This window comes from Trachypithecus francoisi, unplaced genomic scaffold, assembly GCF_009764315.1.
Source record: "Trachypithecus francoisi isolate TF-2019V2 unplaced genomic scaffold, Tfra_2.0 Contig01474, whole genome shotgun sequence".
NCBI lineage: Eukaryota > Metazoa > Chordata > Mammalia > Primates > Cercopithecidae > Trachypithecus > Trachypithecus francoisi.
Window position 1 is genome coordinate 18,162,709 of NW_022681435.1, and position 19,538 is coordinate 18,182,246.

Consider the following 19,538-nt stretch of genomic DNA (forward strand, 5'->3'; position numbering starts at 1 on the left):
TCTCAATAGATGCAGAAAGGGCCTTTGACAAAATTCAACAGCCCTTCATGCTAAAAACTCTCAATAAATTCGGTATTGATGGGATGTATCTCAAAATAATAAGAGCTATTTATGACAAACCCACAGCCAATATCATACTGAATGGGCAAAAACTGGAAGCATTCCCTTCGAAAACTGGCACAAGACAGGGATGCCCTCCCTCACCACTCCTATTCAACATAGTGTTGGAAGTTCTGGCCAGGGCAGTCAGGCAGGAGAAAGAAATAAAAGGTATTCAATTAGAAAAAGAGGAAGTTAAATTGTCCCTGTTTGCAGATGACATGATTGTATATTTAGAAAACCCCATCGTCTCAACCCAAAATCTCCTTAAGCTGATAAGCAACTTCAGCAACGTCTCAGGATACAAAATCAATGTGCAAAACTCACAAGCATTCTTATACATCAATAACAGACAAACAGAGAGCCAAATCATGAGTGAACTCCTATTCACAACTGCTTCCAAGAAAATAAAATACCTAGGAATCCAACTTACAGGGGATGTGAAGGACCTCTTCAGGACAATTACAAACCACTGCTCAATGAAATAAAAGAGGACACAAACAAATGGAAGAACATTCCATCCTCATGGATAGGACGAATCAATATCGTGAAAATGGCCATACTGCCCAAGGTGATTTATAGATTCATTGCCATCCCCATCAAGCTACCAATGACTTTCTTCACAGAATTGGAAAAAAACTACTTTAAAGTTCATATGGAACCAAAAAAGAGCCCGCATTGCCAAGACAATCCTAAGCCAAAAGAACAAAACTGGAGGCATCACGCTACCTGACTTCAAACTATACTACAAGGCTACAGTGACCAAAACAGCATGGTACTGGTACCAAAACAGAGATATAGACCAATGGAACAGAACAGAGCCCTCAAAAATAATACCACACATCTACAAACATCTGATATTTGACAAACCTGACAAAAACAAGAAATGGGGAAAGGATTCCCTATTTAATAAATGGTGCTGGGAAAACTGGCTAGCCATATGTAGAAAGCTGAAACTGGATCCCTTCCTTACACTTTATACAAAAATTAATTCAAGACAGAGTAAAGACTTAAATGTTAGACCTGAAACCATAAAAACCCTAGAAGAAAACCAAGGTAATACTATGCAGGACATAGGCATGGACAGGATTTCATGATTAAAACACCAAAAGCAATGGCAACAGAAGCCAGAATTGACAAATGGGGTCTAATTAAACTAAAGGGCTTCTGCACAGTAAAATAAACTACCATCAGAGTGAATAGGCAACCTACAGAATGGGAGAAAATTTTTGCAATCTAACCATCTGACAAAGGGCTAACATCCAGAATCTACAAAGAACTCAAACAAATTTGTTTGACATGTATCTTTTATTTTATTAAATAAATTAAAATTAAGTACTTAGAGAGAATTTGTATTATTCTATTTTAATATATTGTATGTTAACTATTGGATTCAACAAATATTTACCAAGAAATTTAAGGCACTATGTTCAGAACTGAATAGCCAGTGCACTCATGAAATTTATGCTAGTAGGGAAAACATATATTACTAAAAGATGTAAAAACGCATATATAATAAAGAGAAATACAGGGAAACAGCCACTTCTATTGGGGGAATGGGTAGGGTTTTTTAGAAATCTTCCCTGGGTTGAAACATCAATGAAGAATAGTAATTACTGGGCATGATGGGAGTTTGGTTGGAGAAAGAATTCTGAGCAGAAAAGGCATCATGTATGAAGGCTCTGAACCAAGGTGACAATTAAGAAATGGAAATAAACATACACACACACACACACACACACATATAGGTTTACTTCACATATAAAATAAATTCAATAAGCATAAAGCTAAATTTTTGACACTAAAATCTTCACAGCTAATAATTATGGCAAGTAAACGAAATGTTAAGTTTTTCATATATAGCCAACGTAAGAGGTGAGATAGATCCTAGTTATTAATCAGACAATGTAGGCACACATAATTTCTCATCTTGTTAAACATAGTTTCACTGCCCTGATCAGTTTGGTGAAGATGAAACTCATTTTTCTAGCATCAAAAATGAAATTTGTGCTGTCTTCTCCATAAGCCTTAGTATGAAGTATTTGGCAGTCAATATGAGAGTGTTAACACAAATTCCTTGAACATCTATGCCAAAAGCGATTACCAGTGTTTCATCTTCCATTCTCAGGTCTGGTCCTCATCAAGAACCTAGTGTTCCCACCCGAGATGGAGACGTGAATAATCTTCCTAAGCCCAATCCTGCCAGAAGCGTGAAGCAAGGGGAAATTTGGAAGGCTGACAGGAAAGAGTAGAAGTTTAGTTTACTGCTCTCCAAAATAGAAGCTCTTTTCCCTGAGATAGAAGCAAGATGCAAGAGAAAGGGTCAAATAAACTGGATTCAATTTTAATGTAGCCTAGATGCTGAAATAACCCTATCTCTACTAAATGCCAAATCTCTTGCACCCACTTCACATTCTCTTGACCAAAAACGTGACTCCAGTGTTGCCACGGCAACCGTCTGTGGGTAGGCATGAACCGACAGCACCTCACCTCAGCTGCAGCAGCCCACGCACACAGCTCACTTTCTGCCTGGACTCCTCTGCCTGCAGCTGGTATTCTGCCTGCTGGAATTTGTTCATCCATTTCATCGTGGGCCAGTGTGAAATGGTGAGGGAGTTGAACAGCGTTATGAGAATCCGTGGATGAGCACCTATTCTTTCCCATCTGGAGTGTATTCTATTTATTTATTTCTTTAGAGACTGAGTCTCCCTCTGTCACCAGGCTGGAGTGCAGTGGCGCCATCTCGGCTCACTGCAACCTCTGCCTCCTGGGTTCAAGCAATACTCGTGCCTCAGCCTCCTGGGTAGCTGGAATTATAGGCTCGTGCCACCACACTTAGCTAATTTTTATTTTTATTTATTTATTTATTTTTTTGAGACGGAGTCTCGCTCTGTCGCCCAGGCTGGAGTGCAGTGGCCGGATCTCAGCTCACTGCAAGCTCCGCCTCCCGGGTTCCCGCTATTCTCCTGCCTCAGCCTCCAGAGCAGCTGGGACTACAGGCGCCGCCACCACGCCCGACTAATTTTTTATATTTTCAGTAGAGACGGAGTTTCACCGTGTTAGCCAAGATGGTCTCAATCTCCTGACCTCATGATTCGCTCACCTCGGCCTCCCAAAGTGCTGGAATTACAGGCATGAACCACTGCCCCCGGCCTGGAGAGCATTCTATACAGCATCTCAGAGCGCTCCCAGAGGGACTGCAGTCCACTTGTCCACAGAGATGCTGATTTTGTCCTTCTATGATAAACCCCAGGAAAAATGACTACAAAAAAGATGCCTTTCTCCTTTCCGTAACATTCTTCCTAGATTCACATACATTTTCTCTGATAGCATTTCTTAAAATAAAGCCCCTGCACACATGTGAAGAAAGCACTCAGTATGTAACATGAAGATCATTCAGGATTAAATACATTATCATTAGTATTATTATTAATATGTCCTATAAAAAATGGTAAATTCTTTGTAAGAAATCTGAACTTGATACAGTCTTAAAGAAATACATAGATATTAATAACAAAAGATCTGTTTAGTAGTTGACTATTCATTATCCTGCACTCTAATAATTTTTCAATTAATTCAAAAACGTTACGATCACATCACTATTACATGATGTAAATGTAATTTATGTCTCCAAATCCCAATTTATTCTTTCTGAATATATACAAACACAATAAATCCATTAATAATTTTATAGAAAACTGGGACTCAGAACTATTACTATTTAAAGATGCAAAAATAGAATGTGCTAGGTTTCTCTTCCCACAAACCTTTGCTTTTTCATCCATTGAATTTAATCCACCACAAGTCTTTATATCAGGTCAAGACTTTAATCCAAGATCACAAAGTAACTAGTTCTAATCCCCAAAGTATGAGTCCTGTTTCAAGGAAATCACACATGGAAATGAGGAAAAAGAAAAAAAACAAAAAACCCATAAATAATAGAGCAAAAATCAACAGAAAAGCAGACAAAAATTGTTGAATACAGATGACAATGACCAAATACCTGGCTATAATTTACTGTCATCTTCCTTATAAATACAAATTCAAAATTGATAGCATAATCTTCTCAAATTTTATTTACAATCTGGTGTATATCATCACATTTAAATTATCTCTAAAGTAAAAGTATGTGATTCTCAACCTAGAGTATTTTCTAGTAGCAGTACACTGCTGCTATAATAAATATGTACCTATTTTGTGATTATTAGCTTAATGCCTATGTCTTCAACTAGGGTGTGCTTTGTGAGGTCAAGGTTTATGTTGAGTGTGCTCACGGTTAAATCATCAGAATATGTATATCATTTAACAGACAATGTGATGGTTAATACTGTCAACTTGATTGGATTGAAGGATACAAAGTATTAATCCTGGGTTTGTCTGTATGGGTGTTGCCAAAAGAGATTAACATTTGAGTCAGTGGACTGGGGATGGCAGATCCACCTTTAATCTGGTGGGCACAATCTATCAGCTTCTAGCAAATATAAAGCAGGTAGAAAAATGTGAAGATTGGGCTAGGTTCCCAGTCTACATCTTTCTCCTATGCTGGATGCTTCCTGCTCCCAAACAATGGACTCCAAGTTCTATCAGTTTTGGGACTGGGACTTGTTCTTCTTGCTCCCCTGCATGCAGACAGCCTACTGTGGGACCTTGTGATCGTGTAAGTTAATACTTAATAACTTAATAAACTCTCTCACCAGTAAATCTTACACTGTTTCAACAGTTTATGATAGAAGAAGAATAATTTTTGGCTGTCTTTCTAAATTGAAATCCAGAAATTAAAATGTTAGCACTAAAATTAGGCCAATCAACTTAAGACCAAACTTTATTAAATTTTATTTCAAGAAATCATTTTTTTCTGCTCATGGCATGTCTTATATTAGCATTATTACCAGTATTTTAGAATAAATTTTAAACTATATTTTTCTTAAGTTTTAAAAATATACACACATATACAAACACACACTCCTGGATTTTCAACTTGGGGGCTGTAACATCTAGAAAAATGAGTTTTTATCACAAAAGTAAGTGAAATTTGAAATAAATTTATGAAGAAACTCTCATATATAAACCTCCACTAGTTAGACAAAACTAAATATGTCAGTTCCAGATGCCTAGTTAATTACTTGATTTTTTAATCCCCAAAAGTACTGGACACTTATATAAGAAGCAGAAAAAAACATATGGAGGAAACCTTAGAGATCTTGTACTGGCAACATGGTTTCCCAATGCAATTTTCATAATTATTTCTAAACAAACACCATTTGACTAACTGTTACTTGGTAAAATTATAATGTATAGGGGAAAGATGGATTCTGGATGCAGATTGATCTGGCTTTGAAATTCTTTTCCTATCTAACATTACATTAGACAAATAACATTTTTCTCATTAGACATCAATTGCCCAAATGTTGTATGAAAATAACATTCTCTAAGCTATTGAAAATCAAATAACAATACATGACTAGGCTGTAGCATATTTTGTCATACACAGTAGATGGTCAATAAATACCATTCATTTTATTAATACTGCAGCAGTGGTGCTCAAAGTGTTGTGTGGTGACGCCTGATGATCCATGCCATCCTTTTAAAGGATTGTGCTACTTTCATACTAACCTGCTTGCTATGTGAATTTTTCTACGCTCTTTCTCTCACACAGGTACAGTGGAGTTTCTTTGAGGCTACATGGTGAGAGAAGATGTCACCGCTCTGACTGACATACATAATAATGTATGTGTATGTGTGTGTGTGTGTGTGTGTTTGTGCGTGTGTGTTTGTGTGGAGTTTTAATTTTAAATACGGGAAATATAAAGAGACATAATTTTTTTAAAAAACCAATGGTTTGGAGGCTGTCAATATTCTTTAAGACTGCAAAAGTGTTCAGAGACAGAATTTTGAGACTAAAACACTGTATCAGAACTCTGAGACTGAAACACAGCATTGTGAACATTCAGAGTTGAAGACACTTCCGTGAGCACTCGATGTGAATGTGAGTGGATAGTACATGATAGCAAATGGCCCTGCCTTTAGTACCTGACTCACTTGTACCAGAATAGCCCCAACATCACTCACGCCTTATTTACTCTTTAGGAAACTATTTGAACTCTTTCAGAAGACTGACTCCTTGATAATCCAGTAGTATTCCTGTTTCCAACATTTCACATTATTGTAAGTTGCATTATAGTGAACAGAATTTTATTGGAGCACAAGAGCTATATTTCAGGTTCTACTGAGTATATCATTTTGTTTTGTCAGACAATTTTATGGATAATTATGGATGAAAATTTATATAAAATCTAAAAGTCATCATTGACTCTTTTCTCGCTTAACCTGCGTAATCAATTGGTCGAGTCCTATTGATTTTTCTCAATAGCTTTCCAATTTCTCTTCTTCTCTGTGTCTCCACCACATCAATATAGTTCAAGCAACCATCACTTTCCCCTAATTCATTAGAGCAGCATTCTACCTGTCACCAATCCACTGGGATGAATTCAAAGAAACTGATTTGAGTATTTCATTTCAACAATTGTCTTCTTGAAATATTGTTAAAAGTATTGTCATTTTTTGCTTTGCCCCCATTCCTGGGTGGGCCAAACTCTCAATGAATCATGACATTGAACCCTGCCTGGAATGGGTTGTTCAGCAGTGCATAGAAGGTGCCTGATAGCTGAGTGCATCAGTCCAGATCCTTTCCGTCTGTGCCTTGCACCAAGTCTGCATATATCTAGATAAAATGAATCTGTCAGCCTACTTTGACAGTAAAATGATGGGAATATGAAAAGCTGAATTAAATCTAAGACCAGTTGAATTCTGAGAGAAGTCAGGGTAGAGAATAGCCGTCATAGACATAGGAAATCTTAGACTATTCCAATTCTGAATTCTAATAAATGTAGCTAAAAAAGATCAGATTAAAACTGTTTACTTGTCAGGTATCTGTCTTGGAACTAAAGGCATTTTCCATGTGAAATATAATTAAATGACCTACAGAATAAAAGAATGTCTTAAAAATATTTATCAATATTTCCCATCAGAGAAATGTTACTTATAAATATTTATATTTTGGATAATAAATGAGTATGAATAAAAGGTTACTTAAGGAGTATGTTCCTATCAATCAAATTAATAATGTGTAAAGTATATAAGTGATTGTTTAAAAATATATATTTTCAATGGATAAATAAAAGATTTTAAAAAGTAAATTAGTAACTTACACAAATAATCACACTGATGAGTTTATGCATTCATTAGGAAAACTACTTTTAAGGCATTCATGTATTTCTGGATTACAAAAGTCAAAAAAAAAAAAAAGCAAATACTGTGTTATTCAACACACCTTTACATACCTTTTATGATTATTGTCAATGATATAACAGTCAATTAGACCTAGCTATGTTCTTGAAGGACTTCATGATCCCTGAGCAGAACACGAGGCAATAATGATCACTTTCTGGGAAAAACTACCTTAAGAAAATGTGAGATTCTGATGCACTAAGCTGTCCTAGCTTTTGGGATATGCACCGTCTAGCATTATCAGCATTGTTGGTGAGATCTCGCTACCATGCAAACGTGTGAAAAGTAAAATCACATTTTGTCCTGGTAGAGTTACAAATTGGATTTTTTTTTCTCTAGTAAGTAATCTGAATGAAATATTTCTGAAATTAAAACCTCAAATGTAAAGGAGGATAATTGGGTCTTATTTTATTTTACTTTATTTTTTGGTAGCAAGTTTGGAACACAGCAGTTAGTTTATGGCTTAAGACTGTATAACATCTTGAAGAACTGATTTTTAGTAAATGTACCTGTTACAGGACTGTATACAACACTTCGAAATACAAATAGTATTTCAACACTATAAACTAAATAAAACCTGCAACAATTTATAAGTAAAAGTCTCTTTTTAAAAATTCTAGGTTGCTTATCAAAGCGGGATGCTATACTCTTTTTTTGGAGCCTCTTCAATTCTAAGGAGTCCTACGGTCACTTAATGGAGCTCTACACTTGGCAAGTTGTTAAAATTTCTTCTTCCTTAGTAACTGAGCAGCAAATGTCCTACTTGGTTTGATCTGAGCAGCATAAATGAATATAAAAAACGAGAGGTAACAAATCTTTAAAAGACCTAATAATATCAAAATATGGTTATACTGTAGAAAAGTTATCTAGTTCTTTAGTGATATGTTTTACTCCTATTGTAATCAAGTTATGAATCATACATCTAACTAGATGTATGTAAACTGGTATATATAATAAATGGTTTTACCTTGAACTTATGAGACAATGTCCTAGTGATTTTCTAACAATACGTATTGTAACAAAATTCCTATAGAAAGACATACCCGTGGTGCTCATTAAAAATGCTTTGGTTCTGTAATGTCAAAGCAGATTACTTTCCCAACATAAATATTATTTTCACAATGCTCCCAAAAGGTACAGAACATATCTATAAGGGATAAAGAATGAAGAGATTATTTGCAGTACAAGCACTCATTTTAGTGGCAATTTAAGTAAACCACAAGGAGGAAAGATGAATTCACACTGCAGTTACCTTTTATCTTGGACTTCATGTTTTTCATTTTATTTTCCATTTTTAAAGATATTTAGTTCTCATTCTACTCTAAATGCAGAGGGAGGGAGCTAATAAATAGATCCTGAAGAACAAAAGGACCAGTAATGGGAAGTGTTATGCTGCTTGCCTGTTTCTGAAGTACTGTTTTATTTTATTTATTCTTTCAGGCCCTGTTTTTCTGACACTTTTTTATTTTATTTATTCTTTCAATCTCTGTTTTTCGGACACATTTTACATCAAGAAAATACCATGACTAATACTGAGAAATTGGAATAATTTTTTTTTTTTTTTGAGACAGGGAGTTTTACTGGGGGGCTTACCTACAGGGGAGAAGTCCAGTCGCAGCAGGCTGGGCCGAAGAACCACAACCATTTGTGAGAGGCATGCAGTTCATATAGCACTTTCACGTAGCACCATTTACCTAACAACCTTCACCTGGCAACCTTCATTCAACTCCCAAATCCCCTCTACACCCTGTGTTCCACGGGCTGGGCTGGGGGCTCAGATGTTACTCATAAACAAGGAATGACTCTCTGGAGTGGCCACTCCCAGATTCCGTAGCTCAGCAAACACATTCAGATGCCGCTGCCATACAGGGTCATTCTTGGAGTATGGGTAAGTTTTTGCTCTCAGGTGCGTTTACATACAGTAGGCTTATGATAGCATTTATATTTAAAGAAGTAACAAAAATCAATTGTCTAAAAGAGATACTGTATTCAAAACTTAGAACTCTGATGCTTTAGACTTTGGGAAAAACAGGATATCTAGTTTGGTGTTTGCGTTTCTGCCTTCCTGTCTGTTTAATTATGACTAAAGTATGTGATATATGCATATTATCTTCCTAGTGTAAGTTTAAACAGTATCAGAATAGGAACAATGAGATTTATATATTTCTTTCTTCTCCTGAAGCACTTGGTGTAGTCCTCTAGCACACGGTAGGTGATATTAAGGAAGGAGTCTTGTGAAATCAGGAAAGCATTGGCAGTTTGGTTAAGATATCCAACTTCTAATCTTACTTTGACAACTAGCTGAAAAGCAAAGTCACTTAACCACTTTTAGCTTCAGTTTCTCCATTTTTCAGATACAATTATTGTGTTTACCTAAATGATTTGCTTTACTAAATGAAGTCACAGGGGATTTTAAAAAACTTTAAATGTTCTATAGATGTCAGAGTAGATTTATTAATTATAATTTATTAAATCAGTGTGTACTACCTATAGCAATGTGTACTACCTTTTGGTTAGTGAGCAAGCCCCAGCCTTTCCAAGCAGGATGCTAGAGAGCTGAATCAGCATCTAATAGTCTTCATGAAGACTGAGTAGCTCGGTATGACTTACAGTTGGTGGTAGTTGCATGCGGTGCCCGAAAACTATGAGTGGATAGTTGTGCAGCTAGTGAACCATCTTGAAAACAAGGAATGCAAAAGAGTTATCACAATCAATTCTTCATATTGAAGCTCTGGGCCAAGGTAAGCTTAAATCGGGGAATTCCAGAATGTTTTCAATGTTTACCACGAAGATTTTCCTAGACTGAAAACTTTTTCTTGACTATGCACTAATTGAGGGGTTCTCAAACTTTAGTGAATACTAGAATCACCTGGGAAGATCTTGCACTCTTTATGTCCAGGCCTCACTCCTCTTCAATTAAATCAATCTCTGGAGTGGAATCCAGGCTTCAAGATGTTTATAGCTCCTCAGGTGATTTCATTTTACATCCAATTTGTGAAGAAGCAGACCAATCCCCTTCTTGCTTATCAGCCCCGCTTAGATTACTTATCAATCCATGGTAGTTATTTAGTGTTTCACATTTGGCAGCTGATAACAGACAGTCATTATACAAGGTTTATGAGTTTACTTAGAAGTAGGTAAGTAAGGGCCGGACATGGTGGCTTGCATCTGTAATCCTAGCACTTTGGGAGGCTGAGGGGGGCAGATCACGAGGTCAGGATATTGAGACCATCCTGGCTAACACAGTGAAACCCCGTCTCTACTAAAAAATACAAAAAATTAGCCAGGGATTGTGGCAGGCACCTGTAGTCCCATCTACTCAGGGAGGCTGAGACGGGAGAATCACTTGAACCCAGGAGGCGGAGGTTGCAGTGAACTGAGATCACGCCACTGCACTCCAGCCTGGGTAACAGAGTGAGACTGTCTTATGCTAAATGATGTGTTACCAAGCCTGACATTCCGTAGGTATGCAGGAATATGTGTTAAGTATATGCTGGGCAGTCAAATCTATAGGGCAGTTAAGTATTTCGGGAGTTGTGGAAAAAGATATGTAGCTGAAATTAACAAGAAGGAGGTCATGTTTCAGCTGAGCATTGATTAAAAATTTGCAAAGACTAGTGGGACAAGAATTTCAGGTTTAAGATTGGTGGGATAAGAATTTCAGGCTTTATCTAATTTTCAAAGGCAAAGAAACAAGAATGGCATTGATAATTGGAGGTTGGATAAAGAAGCCCTGATTTGATGAAACATTTCATATTCAGGTAGAGTTAGAAATATAAGATGGCTGGGCGCGGTGGCACACGCCTGCAATCCCAGCACTTTGGAAAGCCGAGGCAGGCAGATCATTTGAGGTCTAGAGTTTGAGACCAGCCTAACCAATGTGGTGAAACTCTCCCTCTACTAAAAATACAAAATAATTAGCAGGGTGTGGTGGCTCCTGCCTGTAGTTCCAGATATGCGAGAGGCTGAGGCAGGAGAATCACCTAAACCCGGGAGGCGGAGGTTGCAGTGAGCCAAGATCGCGCCACTGTACTCCAGCCTGGGCGATGGAGAGACCTCATCCCACCCCACAAAAAAAAAATGAAATATGATAAGATGATGGAATAGACCCGGATTGGGAAAAGTATAGACAACATGATGAAAGGAAGGGAGAGAGGGAAGGAGGACAGAAGCTAGCTACCTGACTGGCTGGCTGCCTTTAATGTCTCCCCATTATTCCTCTCCATTTCTCTCCTTACATTCTGTGACGATCTTCTAAAGCATGCCTGAAATGCTCACTATGTGCAGGCTTTGTGTCAGGCTCCAGAGATATACAAAATAATGACACAGAAGCCCTTGGTTGAGTTCCAGACTATCTGCAGAGGCAAAAATAAATACTTTCAATATGTATTGCAATGATAACCAAAAGAGTGTCTAGTTAGCATTCCTACCTACATCAATTATTTCACCATCTATTCTGTTCTTTCAGGATGGATTCCTTCTTTTCATTTAGCGGTTGCCCTTGTGGCTTCCTGAAAATGCACTTTTGAATATAATAAATGACACCTGTCTAGCAAAATCCAAAGCATTTTCTCATTATTCATTCTCCACAATCTCCGAACACTCTGATATGACAACAACAACATTCTAGAGTCTAGATGGATCACTATCTCCTTTAAGAAATATCCTATTCCCTTGGATTTTAGTATTCTGTCTTTGTTCGCTGGATACTTTTCAGGAATTGCTTTCCCTTTCTAATTTATTTCTATTTCATTTTCTAATACTAGTTTGTTCTTTCTTCCAAAACTATACCTTCATCCCTCTAGTCTTGTCTCTCTATTGGCAAGTACTTCCAAATTTCTCTATTTCACCATGGCATTGCCCGTCTGCCAGGTGGTCGTCCCCATTCATCTATGTTTAAAATCAAACCCGTACGCTCTCCCCTACCCCTGTCACTCCTAAAGACTTCTCAATTAATTAGCTTAGGACCAAAAATGTAGAACAAATTTTGGCTCTTATCTCCCCTTCGGTAAGTTGAAAAAGATTACATATGTATATGTATTTTTGGTAATGTCTGCAACTTTTAGCTTCTTTCTGTTGCCATTACCACTTCCTCAGTCCTGGATCCTCAAAGCACTAGATTTTGTTTCATTTCCCTTGACATTATGATCACACTAACCAATCTGTCCGGGTGCAGTTTTTCTCTGATTTAGTCCGCTTTTCATGATGTTGCCATATTAATCTTTCTGGAAGAAATTTTTTAAGGACAGTGAAGTATGATGCATAATAAATCTCAGAAAACTGTGGAGCCATAAACGATTCAACACATATTCTGGATATGTCTACACTCTTAATTGCTGCTGAAAAATTCTTATTAACAAGGTCACAACTTACCAAATCACGTGCTGCAACTCAAATTTCAACAATTAAGGCTACTTTTTAGGTTATCCAAATAATAAAACTCAGATGGAGATACTATATTAACATAGATTTGGTCAGGCATGGTGGCTCCTGCCTGTAATCTCAGCACTTTGTGAGACTGAGGAGGGCAGATGGTTTGAGGTCAGGAGTTCGAGACCAGACTGGCCAAGATGGTGAAATCCTGTCTCTACTAAATACACAGAAAATTAGCCGGGCATGGTGGCAGGCACCTGTAATCCTAGCTACTAGAGAGGCTGAGGCATGAGAATTGCTTGAGTCTGGGAGGTGGAGGTTGCAGTGAGCTGAGATTGCACCACTGCATTCCAGCCTGGGCGACAGAGTGAGACTGTCTCAGAACAAACAAAAAACAAAAACAAAGAAAGCCCCAATAAACATAGCCTCTACTGTTAACCTAAGTTGTTTTTTTTTTTTAATTGTGATTGCTGCCACTGGGGAGTAACCCATGTGCCAAGAGAACTACATGTGGATAATGCTTAAAAGCATCATTGAACTACAAAAGGAATTTTGAGAAAACAAGGTACGATGAGGGAGAGGGCACTTCAGAGAATGCAGAAGATGAAAATATTGTCAAGACAAATCTCTACATACGATTTACCCAGAGCTAATTCTACAACTCAGAAAGACACAACAGTTTGAATAAAAAGCAATATTATACATAATTTAAAAGCTCTTAGTTCGTTGGAGTGGATCTACATTCAATCTCTTAGAATTTGTAAGTCATAATGCACTACATATAATACTGGCTACCATTGCAAAGATTAATCATAATTTTATAATCTTTTCAATATATAATTGAAATATAAACACACCTTCCAAAATTTCTAATTGATCCTTTTATTATCTATTTTCAAAAATATCTGCATATTATTATTAAATGCAGCAAAATAGTGTAAATTGTTATCATGACCTTTGACACTTTCCATGATCTGGCCTTTGCCCACATTTTAAAGTTTCACATGCTGTTTCCTACATAGGTGTTTCCCCTCTCTCTATTCAGGACAATCTAAATTCCATTTCTAACATATGGCACTTTGTTTCCTTGCTACAAAAATGTAGTCAAGGTGTTACCTTTTCTTAAAATCTCTCCTGTATTTTGGCTGCCACAAAATACCTCATAATCTTTAAAGTGTTAGCAGGCCACTTTGCTGTAAATCCTATTCTGACCCTGATCCATGAACTGACCATTATCTTTAATTAATCCTCTCCCTATCCCTGACATCTATCATGGTGAGTACCATATTCAATTTCACTTCACTGCTTAAATGTCAGTCTCTTCTTAATAAACTGCAACGAAGGCAGGGATAATATCAAATTAAACTGTGTAAATCCAGTGTATAGTGCCCTGTCTCATAGAAATGAAGTCCTCAAGAGATGTTGCATGAGTTGAAAATAATAGATAAGAAACTAAATAGGTTGACAATAGGTAGGACAGTGAAGGGTTGAGAGCGGGAACTCGAGATTTAGAGCTATGAATCCAAGCGTGCGTGCCCTTAGAGGGCTAAATACTATTTCAAACACTGCGCAATACAAGTAGTGAGATAGTGCATGCAAAATAGTTGTCAGGGAACATAGCCTAAGGTAAGTCTTAAGTAATATTACATTACTATGATGAATTAACAGTATAATTATCTGCACTATTTCTATAAACTAGAGGTCATAAATTACAACCAAGGGCTAAGAATGTATGAGCTCTTTCAAATTATTGATTCATGTTGCAAATAGCAATTATCTGACAGCTGCATTGAATGTTGCCATCACAGCCACTGATAAGACTCAGGGATGAGTTACCTTATCCTTAGCTGCTTAATCAAAATTCAGACCTGGGAGACAGCATGTGCTGGGCATTACTATGACCCCTCTCCCCCACTACTTCCCATCTATCATTTATTTTCCTGGAAATTGAGGAGGGGAAGGATCCGGCACTTTTGTGATTCCATAGTGGAAGGATAAAAAATGGGATAAATAGTTACCAAACACAACACAGAGCCAGAAAGAAACAACGTCCCTCAAATGCAACTTGATACATCTTTGTGAAATATGAGTACTGTATATGCTAGACAACACATAAAGGCAAATATCTACTATATTGACTAAATCAATAAACCTAGTGGAGAATTTTTTATCCTATGATGTTAAAATATAAATAACTTAGAAATTTTATGATAGTTTTTTTTTTTTTTTAATTATACTTTAAGTTCTAGGGTACATGTGCATGACGTTTATATCATGTATAACTCCCCAATGCATTCCCTCCCTCCTCCCCCCTCCCCATGATAGGCCCCAGTGTGTGATGTTCCCCTTCCCGAGTCCAAGTGATCTCATTGTTCAGTTCCCACCTATGAGTGAGAACATGCGGTGTTTGGTTTTCTCTTCTTGTGATAGTTTGCTAAGAATGATGGTTTCCAGCTGCATCCATGTCCCTACAAAGGACGCAAACTCATCCTTTTTGATGGCTGCATAGTATTCCATGGTGTATATGTGCCACATTTTCTTAATCCAGTCTGTCACAGATGGACATTTGGGTTGATTCCAAGTCTTTGCTATTGTGAATAGTGCCGCAATAAACATACGTGTGCATGTGTCTTTGTAGTAGAGTAATTTATAATCCTTTGGGTATATACCCAGTAGTGGGATGGCTGGGTCATATGGTACATCTAGTTCTAGATCCTTGAGGAATCGCCATACTGTTTTCCATAATGGTTGAACTAGTTTACAATCCCACCAACAGTGTAAAAGTGTTCCTATTTCTCCACATCCTCTCCAACACCTGTTGTTTCCTGACTTCTTAATGATTGCCATTCTAACTGGTGTGAGATGGTATCTCATTGTGGTTTTGATTTGCATTTCTCTGATGGCCAGTGATGATGAGCATTTTTTCATGTGTCTGTTGGCTGTATGGATGTCTTCTTTTGAGAAATGTCTGTTCATATCCTTTCCCCACTTTTTGATGGGGTTGTTTGTTTTTTTCTTGTATATTTGTTTGAGTTCTTGGTAGATTCTGGATATTAGCCCTTTGTCAGATGAGTAGGTTGCAAAAATATTTTCCCATTCTGTAGGTTGCCTGTTCGCTCTGATGGTAGTTTCTTTAGCTGTGCAAAAGCTCTTTAGTTTAATTAGATCCCATGTGTCAATTTTGGCTTTTGCTGCCGTTGCTTTTGGTGTTTTAGACATGAAGTCCTTGCCCATGCCTATGTCCTGAATGGTACTACCTAGATTTTCTTCTAGGGTTTTTATGGTATTAGGTCTAACATTTAAGTCTCTAATCCATCTTGAATTGATTTTCGTATAAGGGGTAAGGAAAGGATCCAGTTTCAGCTTTCTACTTATGGCTAGCCAATTTTCCCAGCACCATTTATTAAATAGGGAATCCTTTCCCCATTTCTTGTTTCTCTCAGGTTTGTCAAAGATCAGATGGCTGTAGATGTGTGGTATTATTTCTGAGGACTCTGTTCTGTTCCATTGGTCTATATCTCTGTTGTGGTACCAGTACCATGCTGTTTTGGTTACTGTAGCCTTGTAGTATAGTTTGAAGTCAGGTAGCGTGACGCCTCCAGCTTTGTCCTTTTGACTTAGGATTGTCTTGGTAATGCGGGCTCTTTTTTGGTTCCATATGAACTTTAAAGCCGTTTTTTCCAATTCTGTGAAGAAAGTCATTGGTAGCTTGATGGGGATGGCATTGAATCTATAAATAACCTTGGGCAGTATGGCCATTTTCACGATATTGATTCTTCCTATCCATGAGCATGGTATGTTCTTCCATTTGTTTGTGTCCTCTTTGATTTCACTGAGCAGTGGTTTGTAGTTCTCCTTGAAGAGGTCCTTGACATCCCTTGTAAGCTGGATTCCTAGGTATTTGATTCTCTTTGAAGCAATTGTGAATGGAAGTTGATTCCTGATTTGGCTCTCTGCTTGTCTGTTACTGGTGTATAAGAATGCTTGTGATTTTTGCACATTAATTTTGTATCCTGAGACTTTGCTGAAGTTGCTTATCAGCTTAAGGAGATTTTGGGCTGAGACAATGGGGTTTTCTAAATATACAATCATGTCATCTGCAAACAGGGACAATTTGACTTCTTCTTTTCCTAACTGGATACCCTTGATTTCTTTCTCTTGCCTGATTGCCCTAGCCAGAACTTCCAACACTATGTTGAATAGGAGTGGTGAGAGAGGGCATCCCTGTCTTGTGCCAGTTTTCAAAGGGAATTTTTCCAGTTTTTGCCCATTCAGTATGATATTAGCTGTGGGTTTGTCATAAATAGCTCTTATTATTTTGAGGTACGTTCCATCAATACCAAATTTATTGAGCGTTTTTAGCATAAAGGGCTGTTGAATTTTGTCAAAAGCCTTTTCTGCATCTATTGAGATAATCAGAACTAGAGAGGCAAGAGCAAACACATTCAAAAGCTAGCAGAAGGCAAGAAATAACTAAGATCAGAGCAGAACTGAAGGAGATAGAGACACAAAAAACCCTCCAAAAAATCAATGAATCCAGGAGTTGGTTTTTTGAAAAGATAAACAAAATTGACAGACCGCTAGCTAGACTAATAAAGAAGAAAAGAGAGAGGAATCAAATAGACACAATAAAAAATGATAAAGGGGATATCACCACCGACCCCACAGAAATACAAACAACCATCAGAGAATACTATAAATGCCTCTACGCAAATCAACTAGAAAATCTAGAAGAAATGGATAATTTCCTGGACACTTACACTCTCCCAGACTAAACCAGGAAGAAGTTGAATCCCTGAATAGACCAATAGCAGGCTCTGAAATTGAGGCAACAATTAATAGCCTACCCACCAAAAAAAGTCCAGGACCAGATGGATTCACAGCTGAATTCTATCAGAGGTACAAGGAGGAGCTGGTACCATTCCTTCTGAAACTATTTCAATCAATAGAAAAAGAGGGAATCCTCCCTAACTCTTTTTATGAGGCCAACATCATCCTGATACCAAAGCCTGGCAGAGACACAACAAAAAGAGAGAATTTTAGACCAATATCCCTGATGAACATCGATGCAAAAATCCTCAATAAAATACTGGCAAACCGGATTCAGCAGCACATCAAAAAGCTTATCCACCATGATCAAGTGGGCTTCATCCCTGGGATGCAAGGCTGGTTCAACATTCGCAAATCAATAAACGTAATCCAGCATATAAACAGAACCAAAGACAAGAACCATATGATAGTTTTTAAAATATCAATTTTTGATACACATATTTATTGACTAAGACATTTTATTGGGTTTTTTTTTTTTTTTTAAATAGAGTCTCTCACTATTGCCTGGGCTAGAGTGCAGTGGCACAATCTCTGCAACCTCTGCCTCCCAGGTTCAAGCAATTCTTCTGCCTCAGTTTCCCTAGTAGCTGGAATTACAGGCACTCGCCATCACGCTCAGCTCATTTTTGTATTTTTAGTAGAGACGAGGTTTCACAATGTTGGCCAGGCTGGTCTCAAACTCCTGACCTTATGATTCGCCCACCTCAGCCTCCCAAAGTGCTGGAATTACAGGCGTGAGCCACCGTGCCTGAGCAAGAAATTTTTTATGTTTATTTACACAATGTAGCAGAATGGAAGCATGGCTTTCTATAAATACTAAGGAGATGAACAAAGTTAAAATTTAGGAGGTAGAGAAAGTTTCTTAGAGATAAGATTCTGTAGAATAATTGGTACAAATCAACCCGAATTTGTTATTCTGGCCTGTCAAAACAAAGAGACAATTAAAAATCATAGTAAGAATTTTGTGTGACTAATGTAAGTATATATTTTCATCGAAATAAGAAACCATACGTTTGAGAAATAAACTCAATCTGACATTCAAAGAACCATGGATTTCAAGCCTCAGGCTTTTTTGTAAGTGATAGTCCGTTCCACCTGTAAGAGCGTGTTAATCAGGGAAATGAAAGCTGCCGAAGACAGGTAACATTTACAAGTACAATTTCATACATTAGGAAGTTTCCTCTTGGCCCTTTTAAACATGGATGTAAAAAGGGATGATACAATTTTAGTCATTCGACTAATCTTAGATATAAGATACTATCTCAACAACACATTTGCTTTACCATTAAGCTTTTCCTAAAATTTATTTTGCTCAGTGTAGAAAAATGTCTTAGACTTTTCCCCAATAGCATCAAATGATGCTCTCTAAATATCCAAACAAGGAGAAACTGGCTAAATAATTTATGGGACATTGAAAAACTAGAAAATTACCATTGATATATTTAGAAACTAGTTACATCAACATATGCTAACTTTAAAATATTTAAAATAAGCATTACAAAATTATGTATATACATATTTATAATCTGTAATATATATTATGTATTTAAGATATATACTTGGGGCTTACATATTTGTAACTACTTACAATTATCTGAAAGATCATGTGTTGTCTTAATGCAAGAGAATAAAACTCAATTTTCTTAAAAAGGTAAGTTTATAACCAAGTTAAGCCATATGAATTAATGTTATAGTATGATTTTCTAAGCTTGTTTAACACATGAAAAATATGTACAAGTTTTAAATAGATTTGCTTCTTTTAACATTGGGACTCTTACAACTATTATTACATATGAAGTGTTTTGATTTCAAATTATTTTCACAATATCTAAGTAAACCAAACTTTAAGCACAGTCTTTTGAACAATTTTTTAAAGCAAAACTCTTGAGGAATTATGAGCCAGAATGTCATATATGAGTTTATTTTCCTTATAAAACAAAGCAATCAGT

At 37.0% G+C, this 19,538-nt stretch overlaps 1 long non-coding RNA gene across 1 annotated transcript in view; it reads left to right on the forward strand.

Annotated features, from left to right (window-relative positions):
• Positions 1-6,057: 6,057 nt before the first annotated feature.
• LOC117098937 overlaps positions 6,058-19,538 on the forward strand; it is a 39,907-nt gene continuing 26,426 nt past the window's right edge. Inside the window, exon 1 of the long non-coding RNA XR_004443654.1 lies at positions 6,058-6,264. This is a non-coding gene — a long non-coding RNA (uncharacterized LOC117098937). The remainder of the gene's footprint in view (positions 6,265-19,538) is intronic.